This window comes from Apium graveolens, unplaced genomic scaffold, assembly GCF_009905375.1.
Source record: "Apium graveolens cultivar Ventura unplaced genomic scaffold, ASM990537v1 ctg322, whole genome shotgun sequence".
In the NCBI taxonomy this organism is placed as follows: Eukaryota; Viridiplantae; Streptophyta; class Magnoliopsida; order Apiales; family Apiaceae; genus Apium; species Apium graveolens.
In genome coordinates, this window is record NW_027417991.1 from 24,230 (window position 1) to 40,146 (window position 15,917).

The window sequence follows — 15,917 nt, forward strand, 5'->3', positions numbered from 1 at the left end:
ACTCGTTCATCATCCTTGCCATGTTTACTTCCTAATCCTGCCTCTTCTCTCTTTCCCGTCTTGATTTGCTACATTCTAATGCATAGTGTCCAAGGTGTTACAACTGTAACACCTGATCCTACTCTTGTCACGGAAACAGAAGTTGTTATCTGTCTACTCTCTCAGACCTGCCCTTCATCCTCCTCGTGAGCTTAAGATGACTCACTAACTCTTCAACCGTCATAGCTTTCATGTCTCCGAACTGTTCGATACTTGAAGTTATCTGGAGAAATTTATGAGGGACTGCATCACAACGCTTGACTCCTCCATCATTTCTCCAAGAACCCGTATGTTGGTTGCTATCTCGCTCAGCTTCATACAAAAATCATCGATGTTAGATGTCTATTTCATGGTATGAGACTCAAATTCTCCTTTTAACGTTTGTATGTTAGCCTCCTTGACTTGCTCGCACATCGTTTTAATGGCTTCCTAAGCTTTCTTTGTGGTTTCTTTTTCAGCAATAGTCAGCGGTACTTCTTTTGGCACGCCTTGGTATATAGCTGCAAGAGCTATCTATACCTTCCTCTCATCAACAACAGTCTTTGGGTCTCCTTCGATAGCATCCCAAACACGTTTTGCGCATTCATGAAAACCTTCATTTTCAGGGACCAAGGGACCATGTTGTATATTTAATTTTCGTTAGGATTGGATAGCTTAAACCCACCGAACCTTCTTTTGTCTTGGTTATCTCCATAGCTTTGTTTAAGTGTTTGGGTGATATTTAGGCATACACAAATACCACATATAGAAACACAAGCTAGTCTGTATGAATATTTATATACTATTTGTAACGTAAAGATATTAAAGTGAGAAAAGGAAACTTTCTTCTAGTGAACTCAAACGATTACATGGGGTTAAATAAGAGCTGCTCATCTAAAATGGTGACATTAAACTAGGAACTACTAACAGAAGACTACTAACGCGGTTACGCGGAGCAAACACACACTTACTCCACTACTCTTACTCCATTGCTGTCCTACAAAAAAGCAACCATCTACTTGACCTAGTCTGTGCTACATACAAGGATCTAAAACAAATAAACTAAAACTTTAAAACAAAAAACAAGTTAGATTAATTTCCAACAATAGCTACCGAAAATAGTAAACATAGAGAGGAGCTTCTGGGAATATAACACCTAGATCTAGATGAACCTATAACGGGAGGAAAAACTATGAACAGATTGTAAAGTAAGAGCAAGTAGAACAGTTTCTTTACTCCAACTCGTTTCTTATATATAATATACAATTTTAGCTTTAATGGATTAAGGGTTTTGTCTCCAACAATACTTCTAATATTGATTCTTTATCTATTATTTTAATACAAAAAATACAATATTTTTATTAAAGTTAGAGAGAAAAAGATGATGTGTCTCATGGTTTATAATAAAATATTGGTAAAAGAATCTTTATACAAAGAAGCATGCTAGTTAAAAATAAAAAGTGAGGTGAAGCTATTAATAATGTAAGAAGTTACTAGGATATTATTAAAGCACATATTTTGTTCTCATTCACTAAAATTCATCTTAGGAGGTTGAATAGCTAGTTTGTTGTGATTTTTCTGGCTAATAAAGTCTCTTGTGCATATGGATATTTGTTGGTAAAGTAACATAGGCGAGCTCTCGAAGGCTCGCCTCAAGATACCATCTTGACCCGGGGCCTTCATTGCTTTTCCTCCTGATCCCTGGACATTTGCAGCACCGAATTTGGTTGCAGAGGACAAACCTACAGGACCTTTGGAGGTTGACTTTTGCGTTTGAAGAACCACTGGACTTGGTGCTTTTAGAAGCACTCGTATTGGTGGTTTTGCAACAAGCCATTTTTACTTTCTGCTCAGAATACTTGTTGTGATGCTCAAGGGCAGAGTTTGTTCATTAATATAGGAAGAGACACATGAGACAGACAGTCACGTAGTTGTATAAGGTCCATTTTCCCACAGAAAATTTATTGGAGATTACAAGGAAGTTAAGATACCTTTACATACACATTGTATACTGTGAAACACGATAGTCACATACCCTGGTTGTGGGCTTTTTTCGTTGAAAGAGCTAAAGTTCACATGATCATCTGTTTTCTCACCGATAAATCTCATTCAAAATTAAATATGACACTGCTCTACCATGTAGGCATTTAAATACATAAAATTTTGATTTGAACATTTTTTTATTTTAAATACATAAAATTGTAGTGTGTTTTATAATAACATTTATAACAAAATATGGGAAAAAGTATTTAAAGGTCACATTAAAAAAATTTATATTAGTGCACCTCAAATTCATGATTTTTAAAGGTTAAATTAAAAATTGAACCGTATCGATGTAAATATTATGTTAAATAGTGTTGGACAAACTTAGTATTTTAAACTAAGTTGTGAATCATTTTGAGACTCTATATGAGTGGGACACATTATGTGTTAGTGGTGTGTATTTATTGGAACGTATTCTCCTCTTTGAGGGTATTCCAACGCATATTTACACGCTCAAAATGAGTAAAAGGTGAATGAGAACTGATGTTCCAAAGTTTTACCTTTTAATATGAAAAGTGGTTTTGTACCGCATCGAGAGTAGCACAAACCTATTCCTTAGTTTTTCTTATAAATACCATGTACCACATTGAAAAGAAAAACAAGTCCTTTCTAGCCTCTCTTTATAAATAGAGTTTTAGGGCACCAGTTTTATTAAGTCGAGGAAATAAGAGTCATCTCTTTCATTCTCGGTCTCTTTAGTCTTAAATTTTTCCAATATTCCGGTGATAGTTCTCGGGCTCAGTTCAAGTTTGCTGAGAGTATATTTGATCTATCGATTATACTAGTATCTCGTTTTATCCTGGAAAGCAGGTCGCTAAACACGGATGGTGCGGGGCGAAACTGCTTTAAGGAGACAGTTTTCTGGACTCGAGATTAAATCCAATCTCTGTTTGTTTTCTCAAACCCTTCTCCTAATTTAATTGTTAATTCTTATATGCTTATGTGATTTAAGAATTAGCAATGTTCTTATGAATTAGTTATATATTCAATATATATATAATAATGTCTTTATCGTACAAGATTGATAACAATCTTAAAGCAGTTTTCTTCAATTTTCATACTTATGAGTAGACGCAAAAATCAATTTGATTGTTTAAATTGGATTTATCTATGGGTATATCAGTGACCATTATTTGCCTCATTAATTAAATTAAATTTAGTGCATTAATTTCTTTGATCACTTGTTGCTATGTGCTTGAAATTAATATAAATTTGATTTTAAGTGGTGCTTTGTTTAAACATAACAGGTACGAGGCAAAAGTAAGCACAAAGTTGTTTGATAATTGGTTTCTTATAAGGCTATTGATGCTTTAATGGTTATTGATTTATGATCAACTTATATTCAAGTGGACATTTTTGGTGACATCCCTCTCGCGTTGATCATTATAAATTGGTAGAGTAAACCCAAATTTATAATTCGTCCATGTTTTCGCTATTAATGGATAGGTTATTATGTTTTGTTTAATTAACATGGTGATTGATAATATATATGAGCTAGAGTTTCTTAATTCTGAATTGATTTCGGAATTATTAGTATACTGATACAAGAATCATATATATGCTATAGTTTACATGCGTGTTTGCAAGTTCATAACATGGTATTGCTGTGCAATTAAATGATATAGCTACATAAATGTGACCCTTCATGATGGAACTTGATTATTTGGTGATTAATTTTTTAATCATTGTTGAGTGATGATAAGACATCAATTATTATTGTTTAATCTTTAATAATGGAGTTATATCACAAACTTGTAATACTGGATAAATAAAGGCCTTATCGCGTATCTATTTAATTGGAGAAAATAGATTACAAGTATAGGTTGGTGACAATAAATGTGATGCAAACTATGTAGTTCTAAACATCTTATTTTAATAGATTTATTTGTTAACAAAATGATTTTAGTCTATATGGAGGCTTTGGAAAGCTATTAAAGGAGGCATAAGTTGTTTTATTATTTAACGTGTCTCGTTAGTTAACATTAGTTTGACTGGAAAAATTTGTTCTAGTATTTTCAATTGTGCTGCACTGGATATAATGCAGTAATATGTTTGGTGTAAATAATGTGACGAGTTGTGCAGCTGAAGTGAACCAGATTTACAATTGCTCAGGATTCTCCCCATTAAAAAAACCTAATGGGCCTGGAGTACAGGTTATGGGTCGGCACATAAATTATATTTTTCTGGTTGGATTTTTCCTCCAGTTAAATAGTAATTTCACGTGTTGGTGTCGGTCTGCTGCGGCAGTGATACAGGAGCCTAATATAGTGATCCATGTGATACTTAATATGGTGAATATTGATATCAGTATTTATGTTGAACTTCATAGAGAATCCGAAAAGTTGTTAACCCTAACGCATCAGTTGATCAAGGATCACTGAATGTGGGTTTATTGAAGATTTATGTTCTTCCTTGGGCCTTTTCTGGTTGTACCAGTAGGTGAGCCAGAAATGTAGGTTCGTGTGAACCATGTAAATATTTTCGAGAAATTCGGTAATTGAATTTTTAATGATAAGAACCACGGGAAGTTCTTTAAATATGATATTAAAATCTTATAGGTTTAATTGAATGACATAAAACCTGCTCAGATGAGAGGTAGTGACACAATACGTGTTTACTCTCTAGTTTGATAGTAAAATATTTGTCACTCATACTCGTAGTCGAGTCAATATTGAAGCTAAATAGAGAGATGTGTGCTCTATAAACTCAAGGATTTACAGATAATTAAGATGGTAGTGAATAAATTTGATGATGAATAATCACCGGGAAAATTCAGTTTGCAACGTGAATATTCATGAAGTCGTTGCACCTTACTCGCATTATATAAATGGAGTAGATGCAGACTTGAGTTGCGCTCTGAGAGAGATGCAAAACGATTGTGATCAGCTCAGACTATCACTGAATTTGAGGATATTAGTTATGAAGGGCTAATCGTTCCTTAAACATGATACCACAGAAGGAAATAATTAAATTTCCTATTAGTTTTGGAATGTTTTCTGACATTCTGTAAAATACTAAAATTGTGGGGTATCTAAAACAGAAAATTATTGAATTTTCTATGAATAGTGGAATGTAATGAAACATTCTTGAAAATAATTGAAATATGGGGGTATCTCGAAACTTGATACCAATACCTTTGTTTGTAGCATGAGATCCAAAATCAATTGAGATATTTTGGATGGATACATAGACAATGGCTGAGTCTAATAATATCCGATATATGAATCTATTTTTTGAGATTCGTAAGAATACTATTACAGAGTTTAGGAATGCTTATGCGATAAGCTAGTAGATCCTAGTAGATCTGTAATTAAAAGTCATCTAAATGAACTTACGAGTTATTGGATGAATGTGAGGATGAACCTGAGAGTAAAAGACTTGGATAATTGCTAGTCCCGAATGTCTTGATAATTTGCTTGAAGGTGAACTCGTAAATTTAATAGAAGCAATGCGCTTCTCGTATAATTCCTTCATAAAGTGAATATATCAAGAGAAAATTTGACTATTGCTGAGAGTCAATAAATCAAGATTTTCTAGCATGTGTACTAGAAAATGGATTGTGTATGTTCTGTCTATGTCCTTTGTGGGGGAAAGGATGTTATGAAATAGAGAGAGTGGTTCTGTTTGACAGAATCTTGTTTAAAAAAATATATAGATCTTCTTACGAGATAGAAGCATTAGGACCCAAATGAATTTTCAAATTGGGAAAATATATGTGGATCTGAAGGAAGTATAAGGTCAGACTGATAATAAAATATTATAGTCAAAAGTGATGACCTTATATAATTTATGAAATATTCTCGAGTTTTGAGAATAAGGTTCATTAAGATGATACTAAAATTATCGTAGTGTGAAATTTAAAAGTGCATCAATGAACATTGAGATGGTCATTCTAAATAGATATTTGGAGAAATATATATTTACGTGAACCCGAGGGTTGCTCTAGACAAAGCAAGAGTTGAAAATCTGTATTTTTGGTGATCATGTTAAGTGAAACAACATTGACACAAAATAATGGCATATTAAATTTGATATTGCTATGATAAGCAATGGCTTCAAATAAATAACAAGGTTGCCATTTTGAGGACGCTCAAAATTGGTTACTATGTGAATAAGGATTTCCAGTTTAAGGACGCTTAAACTTGGTAATGATGCAAACTGAAATTGCTGGTTTTTGGGACGCTAAAAGCTGGTAATATCAATAACAAGTGAAGCCTTAAGTAATAACTAGTAAAGTTATTTTATAAATGTGAAATATGTCAATATGTGATGTCAAACTGATTCAAAATCAGAGAATTGACAAGTGTGCATGTGTTATTTACACATGATATGCAAGTCATAATGGATTGCATGTGAGTGATCTGATCATTACGAGAAGTAATGACAAGAGGATCATCTCTGAAAATCTTGATGAGATTGAAAAGTTTGATTTGAAGATTAAAATCTTCGTGACTTTAAAATTTTTAGATAATGCATGTCACACGTTGGTGATGTGAATTTTGAAGAGATCAACGAAGCTAAAGTTGTCATAGCTAGAATGGATTTATATTTATCCAAGCGTAGATGAACAAGGATCTCTCAAGAAGGATTGCAAGTCTGTTGTACTTTTTAAAATTGTACAAAATTAGACATAGGCTACACAGTAGGTAAACTGTATAGATGCACGAGTACAATGGAAATTGGTCACTTGGAAGTGTTTGTAATGAGATTTAAGGTGTATGATATGTGCTCGTGAGCTTGGACTGCAATACGAAAGATATCTAATTGTACTATATGAATATAGTATGTAAATTGGATATTTGACTTTAAGACCTTAAAAGTCATTCGAGAATACATTTTATACTTAGCATCCGTCTCATAGAAATCTTAAACTTAGCTCAATTCATGATGGAATACGAGTCTGGTGCATAAAATAAATGCAGTTAAAAGGCTGAGTAGCCACTTTGTAAGGATATTCCTAAATGACAAGCAAAATGTGTCTTCAATATGCATATTTCATGTAATCAATATGCAAATTGGGAGATCATATTATTGTGTATGAAATGGTATGTCTCACATCTATGATAAGGACATAATACAATTAAATAACTATTCTCAACGAGAATTATCATGATTGACTATGTAAAGTCAAATGATAATGTTTGGATCCACTAACTAGATGGTTAAACTGAGCGAATCTGTTTAAGCCAAGGGAATCTAGTTAGACCGAGAGATAGTTGTCAAATCGTCGAGAGGAATGAGCCTTGCCTATTGCTTAACGGCATTATGGTGGACACCCAACCTTGCTGACTGGAGATCCCAAGAACTTGGTTCAATGGGACAACTAAATCATGATGACCAAATCACTGTGGGGGTAACCCCTGGCCTATTTTTATGATGATGAAACAGTGAGACCCGTAAGGTACGAGGTTAAGCTTTATGCTTTTAATGATCTTTGACGAATACAAGGATTTCAAGTTTGAATACATAATATTCGGTTGAGTAAACACAGGTTACTCTATAAGATAAAGATCACCTATGTAAGAGAGAAGTATGGCCGCTTCAAAGGAGAATTGCGAGGCACAATTCTTTAGAAACTCTTGCAGAACCAGAATGATGTTCCAGGGCCAAAATGGACATAATCATGAGAACTGAATGAGTCAGGAAAGATATAGTGATGAGTATGTCATCGTTTACACAAACAGTCAACAGTTCAAGGACATCGCGTCATACTGTCTACCAGTAAAGTCGATATACTTATTCGAGCGAAGGTTCAAGGAGCATTGTCTACCTATCGTATGCTATCACCAAGTCAAGCTCGACATCTGTCTGTCTATGTGGTGCCTATGTGGTGCATGCTGTTGGACCATCAATCTCATTTGTGGGGGATTGTTGGACAAACTTAGTATTTTAGACTAAGTTGTGAATCATTTTGAGACTCTATATGAGCGAGACACATTATGTGTTAGTGGTGTGTATTTATTGGAACGTATTCTCCTCTTCGAGGGGATTCCAACGCATATTTACACGCTCAAAATGAGTAAAAGGTGAATGAGAACTGATGTTCCAAAGTTTTACCTTTTAATATGAAAAGTGGTTTTGTACCACATCGAGAGTAGCACAAACCTATTCCTTAGTTTTTCTTATAAATACCATGTATCACATCGAAAAGAAAAACAAGTCCTTTCCAGCCTCTCTTTATAAATAGAGTCTTAGGGCACCGGTTTTATTAAGTCGAGGAAATAAGAGTCATCTCTTTCATTCGCGGTCTCTTTAATCTTAAATTTTCCAATATTCCGGTGATAGTTCTCGGGCTCAGTTCAAGTTTGCTGAGAGTATATTCGATCTATCGATTATACTAGTATCTCGTTTTATCCTGGGAAGCAGGTCGCTAAAAACGGATGGTGCGGGGCAAAACTGCTTTAAGGAGACAGTTTTCTGGACTCGAGATTAAATCCAATCTCTGTTTGTTTTCTCAAACCCTTCTCCTAATTTAATTGTTAATTCTTATATGCTTGTGTGATTTAAGAATTAGCAATGTTCTTATGAATTAATTATATATTCAATATATATATAATAATATCTTTATCGTACAAGATTGATAATAAATACTATTAAGTATACACATTTTTGAATAATTTCGTTATTTAGATCGGCCACTTTATAACAAAAATAATCGTTCAATCTATACCATTAATATTACAAAAGAAAATTGAATCATTATAAAATCAATATTAAAACACTTGGATTTGAATGAAATTCATTCTACAATTATATTTTGACTTAATATTAACATCCTTACAATTGGATGTTAAAAAATATTTGAGAAATGTGAATTTAGGCCGCACTAATAGAAAAGTTTTATATTGTGGCCTTTAAAAACTCCAAGGCCTTGTAACATTTCTTATAAACCGTGTTATAAAAAACAGAATTCGGAGTTAATTGGTAGAGATACCGGACATGAATCAATCGGTAATTGGGATTAATTGTGATGTTTAATCGGAAACTAATTTTAAAAAAAAAATATATAGCAATTATTTTTATTATAGAAATTATAGACTTGGATATCTGTTTAATAAAATTCATAAAAATTAAAGGTAAAAAAGAAAGAAAACAATTTACACATTTTTACTATACTAAAATTATGAGCACTAGCAAAACGAGATCCAATTTTTATGACTGCTTCATGCATAACACCACAAAAGGTAATTAATTCATACAAAGGTATGTTGTACAACCTTTTTTGGGAAGGAATAATTGAGTAGGAAAAAGTTATATATAAGTTTTATAAACAATCTAGTTGAACAAATATAAGATATTAACTCGATTCAAAATATTCAGTTTGAGCCATCGACCTTAAATGTGATCCTATAAACACTTTTATGACCAAATCAAAATCTTGAAAATTCTGCAAATCTAATAGTTTGGACATGAAATCAGACAAAAACACCCCAAATTCTCACCTCTAATTGTTTCTGCTAAATTAAGAAGCTTAAAAAACGAGAAGAACAAAACGAAACAAAATTGGGAACAACTCACTAGTGAAAAGATTTATTTAACAAAATAGATAATTTAAAAAGATATAAATCCTTACTCGTGGAGGAATATTATTGAAAAATAAGATAAAAAATAAAGGAAAATAACAGATTTAGGCTTTTAGCGGTGAAAACCCATGAAAGCCTGGACATGTGAGTAAAGGATAAGAAAAAGAGTATACAATGGCTTGGGAATAAGATATTCATATATTGTACAACCTGAATATGTTTATTAATTTTTTTTTACTAGCAATGACTGATTTTAACGATTCAGCCTGATTCTCTATCGTCTTAGTCGACTTTTGAAAGTTTTTTTCGAGAAAAATGAATTTTCAGCTTATTTTCGCATAGCGTAAACTGATTAGTTGGTGATTAATTTAAATTAATCACCGATTTTTTAAATACCGATAGTAAACAATTAATCACCGATTTTTTAAATAGCGATAGTAAACATAGATTAATTTTTATGAACACCGGTTGACATGAATTCTACTGAATGGTTTCATAACATTAGTCTTGATGCTCATCGCATTATAAAATGTTTTAAAGTAATACTTCATACATATAGGTGTTTAGTATATATGTAAGAGCATATACTCACGAATATGTTTAACATTGTAAATAATCGATTTAAAAAAATATGACATTCACATTAATTATCAAATAAGTTTAAATAACACCAACAGTACTATGTGTACTAGTGCTAACATCTTACAAACTTAATTACCAATTAAACAAGTTGACAGACCAAGCTATTCATGGAAAATTTGGAACTTGACTTTTTATGGATTCCGTCATCTCGACTTTATTACAACAGGATAATTTTCTGGAACTGAAAATACATCATAATCTATAATTAAACCTTTTTATATTAAAGGAAACTTTATTATTTCATAAAGGTATGATCAATTTTTAATCTTTAATATAATAAAATGAACAAGATGATGCTCCTATCCCCTACCTGAGACCCTTAGTAATGCTAATACATAATGCTCAAACATTGCATGTATAATATTCACACACTATTTTTATGTAAAAATAGTTATATTTGAAAAGTTAATAATAAATTTTAGTAATCGACATTGTTATAATAATGATTGTCAAATCTTACTAAGGAAGACTCGCGATACATATCAAGAAAGACTTAGTCTAATATTGGAAGCTTGTCACGCAAATCAAGATTTTGTTAACCTGACTAAGAAAACTTACCTATTAAGTTTTCTTATTATAGTTGATAAAACTGTACTATAAATAGAAGTTTTTCCTAATCATTTGTACTTGTACAATTACAGAAGAAGTAATCACTACAATAAATCCGGCCATTTACGACGTTTTTTTTGAACTGAAATCGTCGTAATTGAGACATTTACGACGGAAAAAAATCATCGTTTTTGGTCGAGTAGTAAGTTCATTTTTTCGTCAAACGATAAAATTGCGTCGCAAGTTAGGAAGTAGGGACCCACATACTCAATAAAATAATAAATCTACTTACGACGTAATTTATCGTCGTAATATACCACAATATGACGAACAATAACGTCGTAAGTTATGTACTTACGACGGAAAAAATGTTGAATATTACTTTATGGGACCCATTTTTAATGAGATAAAACATAATAGTATGACGGAAAAATGCCTCGTAAGTTAGAAATTTCCGACAGAAAAAATGTCACGTTTTAGAACGTGGGGCCTACAAGCTGGGAAATGAAAATTCAAAAAAATATATTTTTAAATATGAAAATGGATACATTATGACGTAATGGTTGTAAGAACAATCGTCGTAAGTTTATTTTTGTAGAATATCCCAATCCTAATTTTTCAGTACTGCCAAAATCTTATCCAATCGCAAACTCAAAACAAACCCTAAATCTGGCAAAAGACAATCAACATTTATTAAAGCAAAATACACAATTATCATTGTATTAAGTTTTATCAATAATTCTAAATCAAATACATTATATAATTACATTCTTTAAGTGTAACTTATAAGTAACATATATTCGGGTAACATGAATGCCATGCTCTTAAATTAGGCTCCCAGGGAAATATCTGGTTGACTATTATTGTCTAATTCAAATATAGCTGATGAACTTGTCATGCAATCGAAACCTGAAATCGGTGGCAATTGACCTGTGCACCGAAAGAACACACACTTAGAACATGAGAAATAATAAATGACAACATTCTATTGCTAGACACAAATCTAACACAGTAGTGACAAAAATATGTCATCTGCCTTTCTGTAAACTACAGTTTATACAAATACAGAAAAAACCATAAAGTTAAGTTAAAAAAATAATAAATCTTGTATCATGACTAAATAAGTATGGAAATCATGTTCATGTATGAGAACCATTTATAATTGGGTCAATCTATTAAATACTGCAATATGCAGAGAATTAAAAACCACACAAACACACAAATATATCTTTTGACCCTAAATGTTTAATACTATAAAATTAAACCTTGAACTATTTAACTATATATTTCTGTCAAACTAGCCTTTTACCAGACTATTTGAAAATTAAATACACATTTCGAAAGCACTTCAGTTCTCACCAAGTTCATACAAGCAGGGTATCATTATTATAAACATGTGATTCAGAGCGAGTGAACTTATAATAAATTATTGACATACAGTGTACAAAGAGAATATACTACAGGGTCCATAATTGACTCAACTACTTCACTAAAAAAGCAGGACATATATTTAGCACAGGAAACTTTATACATAAACAAATTTAGGAAAATACCTAAAGAGCCAATATTCTATCTTCAACAGTATCCCGAATAATGAGCCGCGATACAGTGACTAGATGATTCTGTCCTATTCAGTGAGCTCTGTCAATAGCCTGATCTTCAGTAGTTGGATTCCACCAAAAAGATCCAAAAGAATCACATGAGTTGTAGCATCCAACTGCATCAACAGAGAGTTCAGAAGTTTAAATTGTTGGCATAAAATAGACATATGTTGCTGATAAAATGTAACTCAGCACACTGTCTTACATAGAGGCTTCACAAGAAGTGTAGCTACATGAACTTGAGGTAAATATTTAAATTGTTTTTGACACACATCTCCTATTCTGAACTTGCTCACCTTAACAAGTCATTCCAAGAGGTAACTAAAATAAGTTTTTTAATAAGTCTTCCCTACTCCCTAAATCAAGTAATTCTCTCACTGTCAAAAGATGTAGCTAATAGAATTGATTTAAAACAAAATATAGTATCAAGAACAAAATTAACAATATTAATACAACCGCAGTGAATGCAGCTAGCCAGCTATTGGTGAGAGAGGAAAAATGATCAGGATTTGGATGCAGCCTTATATGGGACCGATCCATGCCAGGCTTTTCTATGATCAACATAAGAGCTGGTCCTCAAGTCTGCATCCAAATAAAAGGCATGACATGACTACCATGCTCTATAAGCTTTAACTCCTGTAATACCTGATCTCAGCAACTCTCGCACTACGAACAGGCAAGGTGGTCCTACGCTAAATAGTATATCTAAACATCTCTACTATAAAGTTGCACGCAAATTAGATCATATGAAAACGCATATGCCCACATTTTCATGCTCTAGAAAGTTAAATCCTAAAGACTGAGTCACTTTGTGCTACTAGTCTACTTTCACATTTATAACAAAATAAAAAAATGCTGTTTACAGCTTGATGTTACTCTCCCCTTACGAATTCTGATACACACTGGTAGCAGAAAACATGTCCACACATTGTGACAATTGCATCTTCAGGTGGATGAACTCTATCTTATCTGGATTATTCTAGTAACATCGTTATTTATGACATCTTGGTCATTATGTATTGAAAAATGCAAGATCATTTTCTTTTACATGTACACTCAGTATTTATTGAACACAAAACATGGGGCAATATTATATACTTATATTAACTAAAGATAATATAACTAGAATAGATAATACAAGTTAATGATCACAATCAATTATAAAATAATAGGTTTCTATAACAAAAACAAAACTACCTACTTAGTAAAAAAGAAAAAAAAACATCTTGCAGGAAACTAAACATTCCAGGGATATTGAGATTAAATTTACCATTTCTGGTTATCAAGAACTGTTTATTAACAGGCAAGTAAAATACGATGATTAAAATGCAGAGGCTTATAATACTTTGCAGGAGAGTATCAAATATTAATTGTAAATTTATGATTTTACAACAAGGTCTATCTAAAGAGATAACTGTAATAACATAAAAGAGTTGGCACTAAGATGCTTTAAGCCTACTATGATGCACCTAGAACATGAACCTAAAGGTACCTCAAGTGTCAAATAATAAAAATTATGTAGTGATAAAGGCTTTTATATCTATCTCCATTTTCCCCCAAAACGTTGGCAAGCTGTATTAAATTTGTAAGCAGAATGCACCCATAATGATACATATTAGGATCATGGTATAGTTCAAGTATCATAACTTTATTAAGATGAGAATATTTTCAGCTTTATCCGTGTTCATTATAGTGGATACAGGTTATTCTTTAACAACCATGATTTAGGACAAGTTTGGGGAAGATTTAAACAAGTGATAAATTACCTATCTCCCTAAAGAATCTGTGGAGTCACAAATAAATTATCAAATTTATCCAATAAATATCAATTCACAGTAATCCTCTCCCCTTAATAAATAAGATTTCAATAGTTTATATAAAACTCTTAAAACATTGTAAACAAATAAGTAAAATCATAAAAGTGCACTTAATACTTGATACTCCAATTTAGTATCGTTGGACATTTTACACTAAAATAATTCTAACTAATTATATAAGTTCAAAAATTCGAGAATAATGTACGATTCATATACTGATCAAACACAACAGCAGTCTAGGAAGAAACCAAAACTTGATTCATTGGTATAAATCATATCCTACTCCATTTGAAGTTTGTCTGAGAATTGAATAACAGTAGATCAGCCATGTGCCTATGCTCACTAATATTTTCTGGTTCTCACCGTCGTAGCAGGGGAAATAAGCTAGCTATCAATCAAATTACACAAACTAACCGACACTCAAAAGCTCGAAATTCTCTAATCAAACTTTCAAAATTATAGACAACACATAATATACATAATTTCAATCACACAAACAACTCAAATCAAATTCAAATCAAACGTACAATTGAAATTCTTACTTTTTAACGGACTCGCCGTTAGTTTTGGCGGCGACAAAGTCAGGAGCTTTCTCATGCTCCTCTTGGTACGCGTCGATGTCCTTGTTCTCGCCCATCCTGCATATACACACATATACATATATATAAGCTCGCGAATTAAAATTGATATCAAAATCTTAGAACTCTAGGATGAAATTGAAGATAAGATTTATATACCAAATAGTTGTGTGTATAGAATAATCGAACCATGTGTGTAGATCTGAGAGAATTGAGTGAGCTAGGGTTTTGCGGTGGCAGAGAAAATGTTAGAGAGAGACAGAGTGGGGAGAGATTGATACATAGGGAAAAGAGATATGTTCTAAAAAAATCTTTTATAATATATATTAAATTATAAACTTAAATTATATTTACATATATATATATATATATCTTCAATAAAATAATTTTCATTTTTTTATATTTTCAATTATTATAAATTGCTGAATAATTTTAACACTCAAATATCAGTTTGACCAGTACAGGTAACTGATGTTTAATCCTAAATTGGTATTTCGATTATTTTAAAAATACTTTTTCACGATCCAACCGTATGGATGTCAATAGAGACATATATTAGTGATATAACCAAAATTTCATATCAAAATTATTTTATTTGGTATGCCATTTTAACAGTCAAGCATGAGTTTGACTAGTACACCTAACTAGTGTTTACTTCTGAATTTATGTTTCGATTATTTTAAAAATATTTATCAACGATCCAACCATATGGATGTCAATAGATATATATATTAGTGATATAACCAAAATTTCATATCACAATAATTTTATTTAGTTTACCATTTTAACAGTCAAACATGAGTTTGACTAGTACATCTAACTAGTGTTTACTTCTGAATTTATGTTTCGATTATTTTAAAAATATTTCACAACGATCCAACTGTATGGATGTCAATAGATATATATATATATATATTAGTCATATAACCAAAATTTCATATCAAAATAATTTTATTTGGTTTGCCATTTTAACAGTCAAGGATGAGTTTGACTAGTACAACTTACTAGTGTCTACTTCTGAATTTATGTTTCGATTATTTTAAAAATATTTCTCAACGATCCAACGGTATGAATGTCAATAGATATATATATTAGTGATATAACCAAAATTTCATATCTAAATAATTTTATTTGGTTTGCCATTTT

At 31.8% G+C, this 15,917-nt stretch overlaps 1 long non-coding RNA gene across 1 annotated transcript; it reads right to left on the minus strand.

Moving 5' to 3' along the window:
• Window positions 1-11,574: 11,574 nt before the first annotated feature.
• On the minus strand, window positions 11,575-15,056 carry LOC141701020 (uncharacterized). Its single transcript, XR_012566632.1, has 4 exons — window positions 14,931-15,056; window positions 14,736-14,831; window positions 12,329-12,492; window positions 11,575-11,705 (listed from the first exon to the last, which is right to left on the minus strand). It is a non-coding gene; the product is annotated as an uncharacterized LOC141701020 (long non-coding RNA).
• Between the last annotated feature and the right edge of the window lie 861 nt (window positions 15,057-15,917).